The sequence below is a fragment of the Rhipicephalus microplus genome, chromosome 5 (assembly GCF_043290135.1).
Source record: "Rhipicephalus microplus isolate Deutch F79 chromosome 5, USDA_Rmic, whole genome shotgun sequence".
In the NCBI taxonomy this organism is placed as follows: domain Eukaryota; kingdom Metazoa; phylum Arthropoda; class Arachnida; order Ixodida; family Ixodidae; genus Rhipicephalus; species Rhipicephalus microplus.
In genome coordinates this window covers 51,920,948-51,927,411 of record NC_134704.1, presented here as the reverse complement: position 1 = coordinate 51,927,411, position 6,464 = coordinate 51,920,948, and positions in this window count along the sequence as shown.

The following is a 6,464-nucleotide window of genomic DNA, read 5'->3' as shown; positions in this document are numbered from 1 at the left end:
TCCTACACACTAGAGGGAACTCTGGTGCTATAGTGTCTATGCGAGCTGCAACGCACGGCGCTTCAGCGAGCATGGGAATGATGTGTAGTACACATATTTGTCTAATCTTCGTACTTCTGGCCTGCTTTTGGCTCCGCGTGTGTTCGTGTGGCTTGGAGCTGTTTTTTTTTTTTATCACGAAACAAAAATTAGCAAGTGCTCAGCGATTGCGTTTCATCACCTTCTTCCATTAGACTTACATTTCCCAATCTGGTCGCAAAGTTCAAAATGGTTGAACTTTTTCTTTTCAAAACAAAATCGCAACACATGTATAAACAAAGCCGCAAGTACGATTCGTCGCCCGCAAGTACGAAGACTAGGCAAATGTGTGCACTACCCATCATTCCCATGGTCGTTGAACGATTGCAGCGACAGAGTCCCCTTAAGTTATTTTAGGAAACTCTATACCACTCACTACCAACGGTGATAACATCAGTAGCATCCTGCTCTCTCATCAGCCTATTTTCGCGTTGATATTGTAAAAGTGGCACTAATTTGGTTTGCTATGTTTCCACCGAAGACGCCTTACTTAAGCATGCTCTGAAAATGCTCAAAACTGCAGTCTTGCACAGCAAACCATCGCATATGCGGAAGTTCTGGTAGGTGCAATTGGCCCATCTTAAACCGAAGAACATAAACACTATACACACACATATACGTATACACATAAGTAAACCACCACTGCGAAAAACCGAGCGCTAAAACTGTTCGTTTAGAGCGAGCGCCAAGTGGTTTATATACTTGCAGAGGTTGCAACTGTTTGCGGACAAGTTATTCAGCTATTCACTCAAGGTGAAGCGTGACCATCATAGGAAACTATCAAAATTTAGGCACTCCTAAGGCACACGAACTCTTACAGAATAGCGTAACTCAAACATCGTCTTTGAATCGTAACCACTTGCCAGAATTCTCTAGCCTTTGATTGGCCTGCCATAAAACATGTCACTCACATTATGCATGAGTGAGTGACTGATTAATCACAGACTTTCAGTATTTGAATCGGCTTGACTAACGGACGAAGCAGTTTCGTTTACACCGCTTGCGCGCAATCAGAACCAATTTACACTACACTAACAGGAAAAGTTCTTCAAAGGTCTTGAGTAATATAGGGATATATGGAACAAGTTACTGTGGAAAAGGAGGAGTGTGCTTAGCTAAGCTCGTTGGTTGCACATAGCGAAGGGGTTCCAGAGAACTATGCTTGGACGAGGATAAAAAGACAGACGACAACAACGCTGGACAAGCAACTGAACGTTTATTGAAACTTTCCTCGAATATTTATAGCAGTTGGTAGTCAATGCAATGCTCACTGATGCCCAGATTGTTTATTTGTGCCTATAAATATTTTTTTTCGTTTTCCGTAAATAGTATGGAAGGTGCACTGATGCATGATTGTCCACTTTTCATCCATGACCAGGGGTACTAAAATATTGCCCGTTCGCTTGTTATTGCTGCTTGCTAAGATCTCGATGTCGAGCGATTTGGCCGTGCACTTACAGTAGTGATTGTGGAACTGGCGGCCGATGTGAACGCGTGTAAATACTCCGGTGTCACCCGGAAGAACATGAAAAATTTTCGAGTGGTGTCAGAACCTCCTGAACTCCCACCTAGTTACGACCATCGTTCTTAGTCCAACAGTGTGCCGTCTGTCTTTCGGTCCATGTCCAAGTGGTTGGCTGAAGCCCTCTTGCTGTGGAAAAGGAGTTCGTTATCATGTTATCACATAACTTATTCTTACACTACAAACTAACAGTATGACTAACGATTGATTTTATATACCGTGAGTACCACTAATTATTTCCTACTTAGTGGCAGAACAAAACGCAGGCAACATTTAATGCATCGGGTGCTCACAAAGCACTGCGCAGGAGAGGGTATACACAGAACGCAGAACGAGAGAGCGAAAGAAGCGGTGATCAATACTGACAGCTCCCAACGCGGAGGGGTCGGACGCGAGTGATGACTCAGCGAGTGCGTACAATTCCATCCACACGTCGAAGCTGACAGCCTCAATCTCCCATCCAATTGGACAGGGCCTCTCACACTCCCCCCTCCTCCCATTTCTTCTACTTGAACAGCGTCGTAGCGTCAGAGTGCAGTAGTTCTCCCGGGCGCACTCTCACGGTCTAAACCAGCAAATACATGCAGGCCCAAAATCAAATTGAAAAGTTGGGTGGGGGGGGGGGGGGGGAGGCACCGAGGTTTCGATTGAGCCCGGCCCTCCTTCAAAAACGCTTCGCATTGGCGCCGCTATCAAAGCGCCCACGCAACGAGCTATTAAATAAATAACAAGAGGAACAAAGCAAAGAGGGATGAATTGAAAACAGCCCCCTCCATCAGCTCTCCCCCAATTTATCACGCCCTCTCCTCCTACCTTCCTCTTCTCCCTTTGAAGAACGCGCCCTTAGCGTTGCGCTCGCTCTCCGCTCCGTTATAGAAGCTTCACCCTCTCCCTCGCGGCACGCTCTAAACGTGGCCCGGTTGGAGGTGCGTGCACCGTTACAGACCGCCCAGCCGTTGCCTGCCGGGCACCGCCCAAAATTCAAATGGTGCGTCGGATGTCGAGGGTGTCCCAACAAGAGCGTGGGCTCCTCCCTTGCAGTGATGCGTCATGGGGTTCAGACGGTTTCTTTTTTCAAAGTAATTGTTAGCATCGCGTTGCCTGCAAGAAGCGAGGAAACAACTGCAGAATAGCGAAGACGAATACAAACGCAATCATATACAAAAAGAGGTTAGGTGTTCAAGGCGCACTGGGAATACTAACTTACAAGTATGATTCTACGTTTTCGGTTTCTTTCATAGAAATGTAAAAAAACAGTCGGCAAGAAACATATAAGCAAAAAAGATTGGTGATTGCATCCTCCTGTACAATTTAGAGCGATAGTAACCTTTATCTGGAAAAGACCGAGTTTTCGGGCTCTCAACTGTGATCATATTATGTCAGCGTAGGAAACCTCGTCACGCAATCTGATCATTACACACAGGTTGACAAGACCTAAAGTCGGATCATCAATATAATTAAAGAACTAGAAGCTGTGTCTGTAATATTTTCTCCCGTCCTTCATCTCCTGATGCCGCTAAATATATATAAAATAAATGGCGTCTGAAACACAAAGTATGTGAAGTTATATAACAGCTCTTGGATTGTTCCCGGCGTGTGGGACCGGCGCACGCCGTAATGACCGACCCATTGTAAGCTGTAAAAAACATTAAAAAGAATCACGCCAGATGTGTGAACTCCATTGACGGGGTTGTGTATTGAAGCATTTTTGGGTACAGCGCGAGACCGACAACGACGGATGACCTGAGGGACACAGACGAGCACAGACTTGCAAATCGAAGTTTTCTTTTAAGAACACGTGAGCGCATAGATGGCCAAAAGTGTGCAGCCCACTTAAAGGGATACTCAAGTCAAATAACAATTTAGGTGAGAGTGAAAGCTCAATGTATGATAACGCCTAAAACGACAATATTATTAACAACAGTGCTGTACTTACCGAGACATTAGTGTAAATGCACGAACACATGCATCGCAGTAGGACATTCGTAAAACGATCCCAATGACGTCACAGCTACAGTCTACAATTATTCACGAGTAATCAAACTAGCTGCACTAAATGAAGAACCTTCCGTGCATCAAGAGACGTAATAAAATGCTGCTTGTGTGTTTCTGTTTGATTCGGGGAAAAAAGAACCATCGGACGTTCCATTTTTGACTGGTTAAACTGGACAAGTCGTGCCATCTAGCTGGGCCCAGTTGAACCAAGCACGTCTGCCATCTCGGAGCCAATGGCAGGAAATTGTTAAATGGCCGTTGTTGTTGCTCAAGCTGCCTTCGTTTTGCTGCTATGGTGTCGACGGCCACGCAGTAAATCCGGCCAACGAGGTGCATGGCAACAATGACGTGAGACGTACTGCTTTAGGCGGGTAACTTGAAGTGCGCTAACCAATCGCGGACTACTAAAGCGTGATTTTATTTCAAAATAAGCTCTTCATTGACACAAAAACAATGAATCTAATTGTCTGTGTTTGTTGGCATAAGAGTAACACTACGAGGTTTCTAGACAGCTATTAAAGCAATCAACGTCGACCTATTATTGCCTACAGTGACCTTTTAAGAAATACATTTTGGGCTTCGTGCTCACTCAAACTCAGCGTCACCAAAATTTTGCTCAACCGGACTCACTCGGAATCAAACTCACCAAACGATTGCTCACCTGGACTCACTCAGACTCAGACAAACTACTTGATCTGAGTCTGAGCGAGTCTGAGCATGCATGGCCTCCGTGATGGCGGGCGCGATACACGCCAAACGCCCGCCATCTCGGACGCCATGGTCTAAGGGAGTCGACTCATTAGTGAGCTTGACGACCTACGCATGAACGTGAACGCAATAAAAAAAGAAAAAAAAGAAACGTATCGACATTGAGGGGAAGTGTTAAAATTTGAACAGAAGTATAGTTACATGCAGCGTATCAACTAATGGCGCATGTGCTGAAAAGATATGCGAACAATTTGTTCGTGAGACACATCGATGCCTCACTGACGCATGTGTGATCCATTCGTTCGTATATGTTCTTCAAATAAGGCTTTTCAGTAGCGAGTCGTCGCTCGTCTGTGTCCCTACCGTCTTCGTCGGCCTCGCGCTGTGCCCGAAAAGGCTGCCTTATGCCAACGAGCCCAAGTTCCTATACTGTGTACTAATAAAGGGAAAGAAGGCAACCACCCGATTGTAAGACGAAGCCACAAGGAAATCCGTGCGGATTTCCCAGAAAGAAGAGCTTTTTTAGTTGCCGAAAACTACGTCCTGGTTCTGCACTATTGTGTAATGTATTCCGCTGACGTCATCATCATCATCAGCCTGACAACACCCGCTGCCGGGCAAAGGCTTCTCCCATGACCCGCCAATAAACCTGGTCTTGTGCTTTCTGCTGCCACGTTATACCTGCGAACTTTTTCATCTCACCAATCCACCCAACTTTCAGTCTCCCCGCCGTGCGTTTGCCTTATCTGACAATCCGGTTAGTTACCCTCAATGACCAGCGGTTATCCTGCCTGTGTGCTACATGTCCGGTCCATGTTCATTGCTTCTTCTTGATTCGCTGACATGCAATCGCGTGCATATTGGTCAAACAGGTCACTGTCTCAATGACCGCCTACGCCAGGATGCGTTTAACCTAAGTGATAATGCAGGCACATGGCTGAGTCGGCTGGCCCTGCTCACGAGAAAAATGAAGTTGCAAACCTGAATTTCTTAGCTGCAACGTAATTGCAAAGAACGGAAATGAAACAACACGCCTAATTGTTGAAGCTCACAAGATGTCATGCCTCAAAGACAAATACATCATTATGATATCCATATCTTTATCGGCCAAACAATTTTCTGATCACACCAGTGTGACACGTGCGTGTTAAATTGCGCAATGAGTGTTAGACGTTGATATAAAACTAAGGTCTCATTTCTCTCAAATAAATTGTTATTAGTTTGCGCTTCGTCTGTCTTTCTGTGTTCCTCATTGTGTGTGCTCTCGGAACAGTTCACATCAACACGTAAACAGCAAAATCGTGACCTCCGAGACCTGTCAGCTGGAGAAGCCGTCGATGGGTGTGGATTTGAAAACCACAAGCATAACGCATGTGGGGAAGCGTTTGCGCATTGCAGGCAAGCGTGAACTGCTGGGAGTGCTACAGTGCTGCGCTGAAACGTGGAGCCATGCCACGCAGTGAAACATTTTTAACGGCTTACAGCGCCACATCAGCAAGTCATTTTGGCGGCATGCTCAAGTCCAACCATGATGACGGAACTGCACGCAGACACTTATCGAGGGGCTTTCTGTCACTTTACCATAGCGCTTCTGATTATATAGATTATTAGCGTGCGCATGTAGTAGAAAAAATCGTTAATACTGCAGTTTCAGGATGATCTCTGCAAAACTAGCCATTAATTTAATTAGGAGACTATTTCATTGTGTCTTCTATAGATAAATTGCACTGACGCGACTAAATCCACCGCGTTAGAGCCCTATCACGTGAGGACACGGCGTTTGGAATGTGACATTAATTGTTATCAGAACGTCCCATGCAGGTTATTTCGTTATTTACGCGTGGAGACGTTTTTGCCACGTCGTTGCCGCCTTGCAGCAACTTAATTAAACATTTTGTTGAGCTAGTTGGCACAGTCGGTCGAATCTAAAGCTATCGTGTGTGAGTGGCAGTTGTTTCTGTGTATCCTTTCCATAATACTAAATAAGTTTCAAAAAAAAGGAGAGGACAAGTGTATACGCCCAAGAAGCACGTGCCTCCGAAGCACTTCTTTTTGTAACCTTGTTCCATAATATGGCGCTGAGAGACAAAGAAAGTGGCTGCTGCGCATAATAGTTAAAGTTTTGGGAGACTGTACATGCTTAATGAAATACAAAAAGACG